General features: G+C 44.3%; 2 protein-coding genes across 5 annotated transcripts in view; both read right to left on the reverse strand.

Annotated features, from left to right (window-relative positions):
• Positions 1-10,972, reverse strand: part of zmiz1a (zinc finger, MIZ-type containing 1a) — a 114,423-nt gene extending 103,451 nt beyond the window's left edge. The window contains exon 1 of one of the 3 annotated variants that reach the window (XM_065959176.1): positions 10,795-10,972. The gene's annotated coding sequence lies outside the window, so the exon portion shown is untranslated. The remainder of the gene's footprint in view (positions 1-10,794) is intronic. The other 2 variants (XM_065959174.1, XM_065959175.1) reach the window with 2 other exon arrangements.
• The window catches only part of rps24 (ribosomal protein S24), a 156,433-nt gene that overhangs the window by 104,842 nt on the left and 38,067 nt on the right, over positions 1-13,524 (reverse strand). The gene's annotated exons all lie outside the window — the stretch shown is intronic.

Raw genomic sequence — 13,524 nt, forward strand, 5'->3', positions numbered from 1 at the left:
CAGCCATCTCCCCTCTCCAGCCCCATCTCCCTCCTCCTGCCTCTTCCAGGGGACAGCAAAGAATGAAGCTGGCTCAATAGGGGCAGGCAACAAGCCCTTTCAAACCCCCCCCCCAACACGAGCCCCCTTCAAACGAGAGGGAAAAGCTCGGCTTTGTGGAAGTTAGTTACTTAAAGCGACAGCTTCCCAGATAAGGATCTGGTCACGGAAAACTTGTGGCTCGGCGCAAATGGAGATACCTTTGTACAATTCTGACACCATTACCAGAGGCTTATCAGATTTAATGAGCCATGAATGTGAGGGGGGGGGGAATTTTCAGCTTGCAGGAGCAGCTGACGACGTGTTCGGCAGCAGCCCTCGGCCCTTCAAGTGGCATCGGAACGCTTTGAAAACACATATTAAACTGTGGAAGAGCATCATTAAATACAGAAAACATTAGGCAACAGTTGCCACAATTTTCATTAAGACTTTTTTTTTTAGCTAGCAAAGTGCTCTTTCTGCTTTTGTTTTCCATCTGTATTCATTGAAAGACACTTATGTGTCCTGAGTGACAGGATTTACATTTGACTTTCACTCGTAGCCCTGAATTCGGAGCAGATTTACGTTCGAGCAGCATCAGTCCCTCCAGGCCTGATGTGCTGTGCCTGGTGCAGTCATCCTTTTTTTTTTTTTTTTTTTTTTTGCCTTTTTCTTTTCTGGAAGGTGAAAAACACCTTGGCTGTTCCATTGCTTTGAAACAGAGCCACCCCTAAAACCATGAGAGCTGACGGTAGAGAGATTTGTGTGTGTGTGTGTGTGTGTGTGTGTCTGTGTGTGTCTGTGAGTATGCGGAGTATGCTCAAGGAGCGGAGACCCCTCGGGCTACGCAGATTCAGTTTCCCCCTTTCTGGCTTCCAAAAACAAAGGAATTCCAGAGAAAATCAGGGCAGGACCTCACCCCAAGCCACCGCTGCTGCTGCTGCTGCTGCTGCTGCTGCTTACCCCCCATTCTCTCTCTCTCTCACCCTCCCTCCCTCTTGCTCTCACACAAACACACACACACACATTTCACGGCAGTATGAACACGCGCACACACACACAGCACAGCAAAGGTGATTTCATGCACCCATCAATGAGACACACCTCCTCTCTTGTTATACAATCATGTTGATTTGATATCCGGGGAGACATGGTTCCAGAGACATGACAAGAGGAAGAGGATGTGTGTGTGTGTGTGTGTGTGTGTGTGTACATGTGTGGGGGTAGGTAATCCACGGTTTGGCCCTTATTCATTTTCCCCAGCCACATCTGTCTGTTGCTGTTGTCGTTGTTTTTGCTGCCTCCGTCTCAAATGAAGCCGTTAGCTTAATCCATTCTGATTTGATTAGCAGGACTTGAGCAACAGCCTTAAAGATGTTGCTGGCTTAGGCGATGGTATGATAACTTAACCGCAGTCTTACACACCACTCCAAACACATGAGTCAGACGTGAAACGTGTGATGTCCTCACGTGTATCTTTAACAATGTCAACACATGCCATTGAGCTTCCACTCTGCTCCCACTGGGCCGCCGCGCAAAGGTTACAGGACGGCTGTGAAAGCAATATGGCTGAAATGTGTAATAGCTGTATCAGATGCTGCTAATGCATCTAATCTGAAGTAATGGGTAGTTCCTTGGAAAGGAGCAGACAAATAAGAGCTCTTAACAAGCTCCCTTGCTTCTTTTTTTACTGGACGTATTACCAGAAAATAGACTGAAGGAACATCGATAAGAAAGTTAATTTGGGACGTTTACAAAGCAAAAGTTGGCGTGAAACTTCTCTAACATATTTAGTAACAAATAGTCAAGCTTAGAGGAGCGATTGAAGAATAATTGGACACAGACCACATTCATTTTTTTTAAATTTAAGACAAGCTAGAATCATGCTCGCAACATTGTAAGGCTAAATGCTAATGCCAGCACAAACACTTTCTGTTAGCAAGCCACTTTGTTTTGGCACTTCCTCAGCGCACCTCTTATGTGCTCCTCCGCCTACAGAGCACTGATAATACTTAAGTTTAAGGGTTGTGACGTTTTCTTTGCCTATATTGGTGGTCTTTTTAAAAAAAAAAAATGTTAATCTGGATGCTAATGATTGGGGCTAATCGATTCATCTGGTAGCCAAGATATGACACGTCTTTTGATTAGCATCGTCAATGGGGTGTAATTCGGGTGCGGAACATCTTTTAAGGGTGGGCTTGACACCCAAGCAATTACTGTCTTTCCTAAGAGACCTGGACGCCTTTTTCCCCCCATCTGAATTTGTCTTTATTGATCTGCAACAACCCAAACAAAATAGATCAGGAATCTTCTGCTAACACAGTATGGGCTAAAGGTTCATGTGAAATAGCCAATTTTCTAGCCATTTTTTGCAGATTAGAGGTAAATGTAGAGAACTACAGGTAAACAGCCCAAGGCCCTCTGAATGAACTACACAAAAAACACACTGTCCTTCTCTTTACAGTAGAGTTTTTCATGTACAATAAATAATGTCAAATACAAGGTCAAGGACCTTGGAACAAGAAAACAAAATCTCTTTGCTGTGATTTTCTTCGCACACGCATTTGTTTTTTTTAATAGTAACCCAGGCTCTTTAAAAATCATAAAACACAGGCACCCTTGCTGCTATGTCAATAATGTTTGCCAGATAATTAAAAAGCCCTGGGAGACAATGATAAACATTGTTTAGAGGCTGATCCCTGGCAAGCGCCAAGCAGTGTATCATTGCTGTCTCCGGAATACACACGATTAGCCTGCTCTCATTACTGATATGATAAACGACAGCTTCCAACACAGCTTTTGTTTGCTGGGAGGACGTACTTGTAACAGAGGGAGGTTAGAAAAAAAAAAAAAAAGTGGTGAAACACATTGCCTCTGTGGCAATAAAGGAGAGAGATGGGTTATCTGTAGATAATGTTTGTGATATTTGCAAAACCAGGTCTGCAGCCCGTTAAAGTACTTACGAGCATATTTTTTAAATTGCTGAGATCGCCGTTTAACCAAGCAGACTTTTTTTATTTGTTCCACCCCTCATCACAGCTCTACCCTCTCTCTTCCTCTCTCTCTCTCTCTCTCTCTCTCTCTATGAAGTTAATGCTGCAGCTCAGCCCCGGCCCACCAGCCCATCTCTCTTTACAGTTGGTGTATCCACACAGAGGTTTAAAATATGCCCCTTTATCTGAGCCGCCCAGGCGGGAAAATGAAAGGGATGTCAGTCCTTAGAACCCTGGGAAAGCGCCTGGCTCAACCGCCAGTGTCAAAACGGAGGGGAGGGCACGGAGCGGGCAAACACACTGCGCACAGTAATAAGACTTTTTCTGTAGCCGAGCAATGTCGGAGAAAAAAACGGTAAGAAAACAGTCTTAGTGGGGCAGTGGAGCTCAAGATTGTACGGCAATACGATTTGAGGGGCTCTCTGTAACAACCACAGCGAGCTTCATTAACAGACCAAAGGCGCAGGTGAAACATCAATCTGAACAACAGCCATACCCCCCCTGCCTGCAAACTGAATCCTTACTGGGGGAAAAAAACAAAACTTTTTTGCATGTTACACGAAAATTAAACAGTAACTCTTGGATATCGACCACATTTCAGACTTTTGCAACTTCCCTGCACGTGTAAAGAAATTAGTGTTATGTGAGAGCAGATAATGCAACACTCCCTCTCCCCCTCATAAGCAGCATAGCAGGCGAAGAATAAGTGCTGTCCCCTTGCATTAGCATTATCCTTGTTAATTTACTTTGTCGGAAAAACAAGGAGGAACGTTTCCCTGGAGGCCATGTTGGAGACAATTCGACCGCCTTCAGACAAACTCTGCCATCACTCTCCCATCTCCCACGCAACCTCCACCAGAAAATCAACACGGCCGTGCACTCTCAGAGGCTAGACATGAGATTGTTTATAGCACAATTGATAATATAAACACAGCATGTAGTACACAATCTTTCAAAAGATATTTGTTTTATGCTGTATTCTGTCCCCATTATAAATGGACTGCTGGGCGTAGGAAAAAAAAACAAAAAAAAAAACACCGTTTCAACTTCCCGAGTCGACCCAGCAGACGCTCTTTGCTGGACTTAGTACCTGGCATGAACCTAGAGCTGCATGAGAGCAAGCTCTGAGCACAGTCCTGAGTGTCTGTCTAGCGATTGAACCCATGTGGGACCCAGTGCGAGGTGTGAAGACCCTTTTGGAAGAGGCTGCAGCAGTCGGCGCTGGCTCGCAGGCGTTGCTCCGGCATCAGGAGAGACAAGGCAAACACAGCAGATCAGCGCTGGAAAACGTAAACCCACTGACCCAGCATGAAGAGGGAGAGGGGACTAATTAGTGACTGTACTTACAACTCAAAAGGAGAGGAAGAGAGAGAGAGAGAGAGAGAGAGAGAGAGAGAGAGAGAGAGAGAGATGAGGAGAAAGGAGGGAGGGAGGAGAGTGGGGAAAGCATACACACACAACACACACACAAAGCACACAGTTGGAGGATGAGGACAATGAGTTTGTTTAGCTTAAACAGGATTTACAAGCCAAACAGACACACGCCAACGCCACTCACTCAGACACATACTATCTCTTTTTCCTCTCCATCGCTAACCCTTTCTCTCTCTCTCTCTCTCCGCTTCAAAAACAACACAGACACACTGCTGAGACGGGCTCTGTGAGGATTTCATCAGAAGAAGAAAAAAAAAAAAAAAAAAAGAGGGAAAAACGTGAGGGTAATTGCTTGCGATGGTGAGAAGTCTTGAGTGCAGGCAGCAGTGGTGGGCAAATGGATGGATGTATGGTTGGAGGGAACATTTTGTTCCTCCTGTGCAGGCATAGACTCTCATATTGTTCCTGGTTGAGACTGGGTGTCATTTATGATTCAAGGGCCCCAGACTCTCAGTGGATGGGAACAGGACATGGGCCATTGTGACGTCCCCTGCACTCGTTTCTCAAGGAAACATCAAATCAAACATGCATGAGACGGTGACATGGGTGGGCCAGTAACTTTCTCTCTTCACTCTCTCTCCTCACTCTGCACTCGTGTTCACTCCCTTGTCCCAGAAAAACAGCACTTAATGGACTGGCGTCTCCCCGGATGTTTTTGGGAACTCAAGTTTGAAGTGACGCCTCTCCAGAAACAGAAGTTTAGTAAATGTTTAACCCTTATTATACCACCTAAAACAGACATCTCAGAGATAAACTCAGAAGAAAATAAGAGACGCAGCTTTCACACCCGCCCTGCACTCCTGAACGTCTCCTGACATTGTTAGGTTTGTGCATTAGTGAAAAATGACTGAATCTGTTCAACTCGACTTAAACCCGACTTTTCCTGCAAACACCCGCTTGAAAAAAAAAAAACATCTGTGTGAAGTTGCTAAAGCATATGTGCGAATGCAGCCGGTAATAGTCTGGAACACTTGGGCTAGGCGGGGCGGGGGGGGGGGGGGGGGGGGTGATGACTTCTAACACATTAAGCGGCGTCTCGCTCTTTACTGCATGATCTGTTTTCTGTTTTTCTACTTAAGTGTCCATATCGAGGTCTTTATATACATGCTTTCCTGATAATGAAGGAGAAACAGGAAGGCTTCTCGTCCTTCTCATTCTGTACTGAAATCCAGAAAATATCAGGGCCTGAATATCCTGAAGTTTTCTAGAAAGGATCAGGTGAGTTAACTGGGTTTCACAACATTGAAAACATAAGACAATTACACTTGCTAACCCACAACTTGTGACCGCTCCTGTCCATTACGGCGCCCAGCTGGAGTGCAGAGACAGAGGAATTCCTGCGGCAATTGTACACATTCACTGGCGACAGCGAGAAATAATATGGTGTATGTTGGATAGAACCGTATGAAAACCATTTGAAACAACAGCAAAAAAAAAAAAAAAACATCCATACTGTCATTGTTCTGAACTGTCAAAACGGAGTGTTTTATTCTGAAAATAAACCGGCTGTTTGAATGTTGTGTCGATGTCTGACTTCCCATCCCGCTCGATCTTTTCTGTGGTAAATTGATGCGCCGTGCTCCGGCTTCTGGCAACATAAAAAGTCTTGCGTCCCAGCTCTGTCAGTCCGGAGCTGGGACGCAAGACTTTTTATGTTGCCAGAAGAAAGCGCGGCGGAGCCAGTGGAAGCACACACATAGAATAAAGTTTACTCTTACTCTCCACTGCCGTAATGGAGCGGAGACGGACCGAACACGCATCTGGTGGAATTTGGCCATAAGGTCTCACGGATTCTACATTTTCTGAAACTTTTATTCATTTAAAGGAAGGTTTGTGCAAACGTTCCTTCACTGCATCGCAATGTTTTCCCCAACTGACAACAGCCCACACAGTCATATAGAATTCTGGTCCCCAAACAATGCTGTATTCTGCAGCATGAACGGTTAAATATGCCTTTCTCATGCACTTTAATTTATTCTCAGTGAATCTCCTGGCTTTCTCAGCCACCTCAGGATTTTAAACCAATCATGTTTCTGCCACAAGCAGAACCACACTGTTCAGTCTGCAGCAGTGACACGCATGTGGTGTTAAAGTTTTCTTATCCTTGAGCCTCATGTTGGGCCACACTTGGCTCTCTTTACTCAAATGATGTCATCACAGTTGGCCAGCAAGAAAAAGGTTACATCAGCGGGATACTTAGTGTTCTCATTTACCTTGTTTTAACTTGAAGAGCGTCTAACTGCAGACTTATTGGTGGAATTACAACCAGCGTTTAGGAAGTAGTTAAGTGTCTGACATGAGGGCACAACCTCAGCTCAAACTCAACACTTCAAGCTGAGACCTTATTTTCAAAATGAGTCTTTAAAAAAAAACGCTCTGAGGCAACACTAGTTTTTCCTTATTAAAAGACCAAAATAGGCGCACTGAAAACAAAGCCCGAGTCTAGATGAAGAGCACTGCCAAGGCGAACCGCAACTGAGACAGAACAGGAGAGAAAGAGAGACGGAGACAGAGGCTGACTCCTGCTCGGGACGCGAGTGGGTGGGTGGGTTTTTTCGGAGCTGACGGCGAGACACCAGACTACAAGAATCCGTGTCAAGTGAACAGGCAAGCAAGTGTTTCACGGCAGTCCTCGATACAACTGAACAGCTAGATGAAATGTCAGGCTGTCAAAACATTGATCAGCGTTCTTCAGGTTTGAAGCACTTGGCAGGCTGCAGCTGTGCCGGCGCACAGTAAACAGCAGTTAAGACTGTTTAACTTGTTAGCTCGCCGAGTAACAAAAAAAGCTAATTACTCAGACACATGTAATTGTTCTTTGTCCTGTACTTACTTGCAGTATTAGCTCACTGCTTCACAAACAGAATGGAAGTGAAATACACTAATAACCTAACTGCTTTTTTTGTGAATCATCCACAGAGAGTTTGGAGCTGCAGGTGTCCCTGAATTTAAGCTGTAACTTCTTTCAGACTTAACTATTTTAAAATGATTCAAAGAGAGATCTGATTTTTCCAAGTCAAATTGTGTCACTTTCAAACAGCCGTATTGCCACATGGTTGCTTGATTTTCTGTGGCCACAAATGTTATTCAGCAGCCAACAAACATGAGGCTACAGGTGGCCCACTGAAGCCACAAAGCAGTGCACCCTTCACCCTCCTGTGCGAGGCGTTTCTAGTCGCTTGTGAAACACACTGAAAGTATTTTTGCGGCCTCAATATTACTCACAAAAACAAAGTAAAACATCAGCATTTGTCTTTTCATTCCTGAAGCTTCTTCTGAGGGGGTAAGGTGTCAGATCAGATGATCAGCACATCACAGAATCAGACTGTTTTTTTTTTTTGTTTTTTTTTTATTTATTTGGCACGGTAAAGATGAGCAAGACACGTAACTGTTATGAGTCAGAAAGTAAATAAGAGATCCTGCTTTGTCCACAGGTGGCGCCAAAACTGACCCAAAGTGAAAGTCTATCACAGGAGCTTTTTACTGTTTCCACAAACAGCCCTATCCCTGCTAGACGCCTGGTCCAGACCTTTGGATTCCTGGAAAAATAAATGAATGGGGGGGGGGGGGGGGGGACTGAGAGGTTATAAATATTAACCATATGTTTATGTTCCCAAAGTATAAAAAGTTTGAAATTTGAATAGATTAATATAACAATGTTTTCATTTGTTTATGACCCTTTTATGAAATAAACTGTCATGGACTGTCATTTTGTGTCATTTTGTGACATAAAGCAGTCCATCTTATCTCTTTGCAGTACATGCATGTGTATTTTGGAACAGGTGTGAGTCGTCACAGTACACGGGCAAATCAAGCTTAAGCGCGGTCCGGGACAACTTGGGCCTAGTGTGAGTGCACCCAAAAACAACTCAAGACAAATCCTCAACTTTCTCGCTGATGGTCTGGCTTTAAATCAGATATAGGCATCTGTATTTATTTAAGTAAGTTTCATAACAAGCTAAAAACACGTGTATTAAGTTACATTAAGTCGACATTTCTGAATTCTCTTTACATAACTTTATATTTCGGCAATCCAAATCCACGTTGGCCTCTGACTTTATTGGACGAGTGTTTCAAATATTAGCATCTTAATCTATTGTTTCTACTTTGCAGAGTGTAATCTCTCCATTCTGTCTCCTTGTTTGCTTTAGGGCAGAAACATACTGTTCCATATAAACACGCTTCCTCATGTTTAGCTGCACTTCTCGGCCACACGGGCTGTCAGTGCATGTGTTCGCCTTTCTGTTTGTGTTTCAGTATCCCCCCCCCGACATGTTTCCTGCATCATCTCCCTCACATTATGGCACAGAGATCCAGACCGTCCAGTCTCAGTGAGCGTACTTACAGCCTCTGAAAATAAAAGCCAAATTTGATTTCAAAGTGAGTGGAGCCTTTAGCCTGTTTAGTGAATCAGACACTCTTCTGTCTCGTCTCACAGCCCGGCTGGCTGGTTGCAGAGAGGCCCCAGGAGGGACGACAGAAGGAAAGAAAACTCACACATACACATACACACACATTAACACACACACACACTCCTCCAAGTTTCAAACAGTTGCAGATGGCTTTAATTCCTTGCCCTCTTTCTTTCACAATTTATCAGGTAAACCCACTCTGAACGAGCGTGCCTTCTTTTTCATGCCTTGCCGCGGTGACTTAACGCTGCTTCAGTTCATCAGAAGGAGGAGAAGAAGAAACAAATTCAAACACCACTAATTAATGTGGAGTCGCTGACAAGTGTTGCTGCGGAAACAATTTCATTACATCACCAATTTAAATTACCGAGCAAAAGGAGACACTGGAGGGGTGCACCCATCCAAAATCTGTTTACACTCCAGGAGCACTCTCTAGACTGAGATACAGGGAGCGGACACAATAACACGAACACCTGCAATCCAGTGCAATACCCCTGCAATAACTACTGACTGTGTTCAACTTGTTTCATTTCGGTGAAGAGAGGGTCCAATTTGTGAGGAAAGAGAGCTTTTTAGGCATTTAACGGTGACTGTTTGATGCACTTTGTTGACAGCAAAATCACTTGTTCTTCTTAAGCTATGAGGTGCACATACGATCGGGTTTGGTTTACTATACAAGTTCGTTTTCAGGCGTCGGAAAAAAAAAAAAACTTTACAGCTCCAAGGGATTGTTGGTTTGCTCCTAATCACTCTCCCTTTAACTTCAGCGCCTTACATACAAAAGTGAAGGTTCCTTTTCACCCTCTGCCAAAGTTTAGCTGTCCTGTAACAGGGTGCACCATAATGAAAGAGCGGCAGTCTCCACCTCCTCCTCCTCCTCCTCCTCTTCTTCCTCCTCCTCCTGTCAGGAGCCCCCTCTCTGCTGCGCTCTGCCCCGGCTGGCCTCACATCCAGATGGGAGGAATTTTTACGGGGAGGGTCCGCCAGACTTCAGGCATATAGGGGGCTGTGCTGAGTCAAGCAGCTCATCACACCCTGCTGCAGAGGGACTTCATGTAAAAGAAAATATGGCACTGCTGTAGGTCTCTATTCGGGGTTGGGATGTTAATCGAATATGCAACAATGCTGTGTGCAATGAGGGTTTCAATGGACTGTCACACCTGATGCATTGTCCTCTAGATTAACCCACATCATATTCATTGTGAAAATAACACATTACCCTATTTATGAAAAACCCCAAAGACTGCCCTGAAGGGCTCCTGAGGGTCTAAGAGACCTCATATTGGAAGCTACTGATCTTTGACTGATCCATGACAGGATCCAATCAACACTATCAGTGTTATCAGTGCACCTCAAGGTGCAAATGTCAATGAAACTGCATTGCATGGTGTTAAATAACAGTAACATATGTACATGCCTGCTAATTGCATTACAACAGGTAGCCTATAATAGCAACAAGCACAGTCACACCGCTGACTGTTAGCTAAGTGACATTTCTCATCAAACGAGCCATCAGCTGATCGACCAAGACTACAAACACACCACACACACAGACCTGGAATCACTGACTGACGAGCAAATTCCAGTGTCTACATAATGCATGCACCTATCTAGAAATAACCCTGCAGCCACATTGACTTTGACTATTTCGCTCCAGCGCAACTCGTCCACAAAAAGGCAGAAACATGGGATACACACAAGCCTGGACATACCGCCGCGTAAAGGCGCTCCGTTACCGCTCCCACAGCCACATTCTGCCCCCCCCACCACCACCACCTCTAAACACGAGTTCATCAGCGGCTGTTAAAGGTTTCCAGGAGGTCACCCTATTGTTAGCAGGTAGTCTGTGTCCAGCGGGAGGCAAACCCCATCTTGAGTAGTCAAACGCGCATTCAAACCCCGCTTTGCAACATAAAATAACCAGGCGCGAAACTTACTTTGAGCCAGGAGTCAGTCGCGAATCCGCGTATTGTTCCTCCAAAACCTCGTGTTTACGTCGCTGCTCTCTCTTGCTCTCTGCACTTCACAAAGACGACGCGAGAGCCCCGGAGACGGTGTGAGTGACTGACTGAATCAACTACCGTAGAGCACGGCAAGTTGAAGTGTCAGATTACACTGGCTATTCAGTTACCAGAGAGAGCCGTGCTCGGCGGTCAGTGCGAAAACGCGGCCTAGATTCCCGCGGAAGGACACTTGAGCGTAAAGCTGTAAGTAGACGCTAATGGGCTGCTAACAGCACCTTTCACACTGAGGCGGAGTGCAGACAACTCCAGGTATTTTGTGGTTGTGAATCATGACAGCAGTGTGCAAACAACATATGCAGCCGTGTGTTACTAAACCTGCATGCATTTAATTTAACAAATTTAATTTACTGATAAGAGGTTGTCAAAAGATATATTACTAAAATAGCCTTTTCCTTGTTTAAAATAAATCACACATTTTATTCATAAAAAAACTGAAGCACAAAACAAGTAGCCTAGACTTTAGCATTCATGTAAAAAAATATATATATATAAATATGTATAATCTATTTAAAATATAAAGAAAATAATTTTCATTTAGGGTTATTTAAAAATCCTTATAGTAATGTTGTTCAAAAAGGAAGGGGGGAAAGAGTCATCGTATTTCAAATTTGAGAGGCCTATTTTGTTGGATTAATGATTTAGGCAATTTATCAGAATTATTAAAGTATTTTTATTAGATAACTTTTTTATTTTAAGTTTAAGTTAGTAGAATAATTAAGTAGACTTAGCTCTAAAGTCTAAATCATGATAGCAGATCTTTTTTTAATTGATTGATGGGTGTTTTTTTTTTTAGATTTGTCATGTATTGGTAAAAATAATTAAATTAACAGAAAATAAGGAATAAAATGTAAAAAAAATGAATAAAAATAAATAAAAAAATCCTGGTTTTATTTACAATAATAATAATAATAAATTGAACTAGCCTATCTGATGCCATAATTTATAAGGCTTAGAATCTTTTCACATTCCTGGCTTATTTAAAATGACTACCACAACTCCCCCTTTTTTGTGTGTGTATGTGCCCAAGTGTGCGTTTGCCTGTGGTGTGTAAATACAGTGAACCCTTTTCAACCTCCGCCCCGCTCCAGCAGCTCCAGCAGGCGGGGGTGCTCCGTGTTTTGCGGGTGGCCGGTCTCCGGTGGAAGCCTCGGAATAACAAAGACGTGTTTGAGAGCAGCGGCAGGCTGGGCTGAGCGGTGACGTCAAGGAACAATGTCTCCCCTCCCGACACGCACACACGCACGCCAGAGCACACAAGCTCTTCCCTCTCTTCCTAGTCAGGCAAGGCTGAACTGCCCAGAGGGAGGGCCGCTCAACTCGCAGTGCATCAGATAGAATCACTCACTCCTCACGCTGCGCCTGCACACAGGATTTCTTCTACACTGTCTTTTTTTTTTATTCTGAGAAAATAATGAAAAAGAATAATTGAATGGCAGATAAGCAACTGCAAATAAACAATCTCCTAAAAACAGCCAATTAGTCTGTGTTTGCACTTCACAAACATCTTATTTCCCCTTGCTGATAAAATTGAGATACTAAATTATCAATAAAAGGTGACAAGATTAGGCTTGCTGGATGGTAATTCATGATTTCCCGTCACATAATGTCATCAGTCCTGGGGGTCAAATTCCTGTCAGCGGCTCCTCCTGGCCCGGGCTGCTCTCCCCCTTTGAAGGGAAGGAAAGGGCTGCCATCCTTTTTAGCTTCCTGCCTGCAGGGCTCCTGACACTGATGCAGTGAGGGCCTGAGCAGGGTATCAGCAATGGGGGGGGTGGGGGGGGTGGGGGGGGTGGGGGGGTGGGTGTGTGTCTCTATCACACAGTCTTCTCAAGGACGGATGCCCCAGCCCCCCTGGTTGAAAGGCAGCAAAGCTACCCGCACTGATGGGGGACAAATGCGGCTAGTGACATCACCGGCTCCGGCAGTCAGTCATTTTTATTTCGGGGGGAGACTGGTTTCTTAGATGGTGATGGGGTGAGCAGTCAATGTCACCGGGCTGTAGCTGTGAACTCATGATCAGATTCTTTTTTTTTCTCCCTCTGGAAATAGCTTGTCGAGATGACCCCTGTCTTTGTTCGGATAGCCTACTGCTTCTCTTATCTGTTATGTCTTCCACTTGCCATTTTGCAAAAGTGATACTGACTCCTAAATATAGGGGTTTCCCTAAGATCTCATTGACCATGGCATGTGCACAAGGTGACCCTCTTTCACCTTCTGTCCCAGCGGGGTGCAATGCTAAATGCAGTTAAAAGTCATACGGCTGTGTTCATTCATGGTGTGCTGCGTCCTTTCGAAGGTCGCGACCCATTACGTCATTAGTTGCACGGAGAAGGTTGTCCCATTTCGAAAAAAAGCTCCTTCAGAGGCAGCCAATCATTTCCCATCTCTTTAAAACGAGGCTTGTTTACATCACCTGACAACCACAGAAGAACAAAGATATTCAGATACATTTCAAGTGTTGGGCACATGCGACCCTTGTACAGCACCTGCAACACTTTTTCAATCACTTGTCAGAACTTTTACTTTAAATGATGTTTAAATATATTCTTCCCCTTACACCGCTGCAAGGATGGAAGGATACAAAAGCACTGACAGTTTGATGTATTTTCTATGTGGCTGGGTCATTTAGGAGGTGAAGGACAA

Source organism: Labrus bergylta, chromosome 10 (assembly GCF_963930695.1).
Source record: "Labrus bergylta chromosome 10, fLabBer1.1, whole genome shotgun sequence".
Lineage (NCBI taxonomy): Eukaryota > Metazoa > Chordata > Actinopteri > Labriformes > Labridae > Labrus > Labrus bergylta.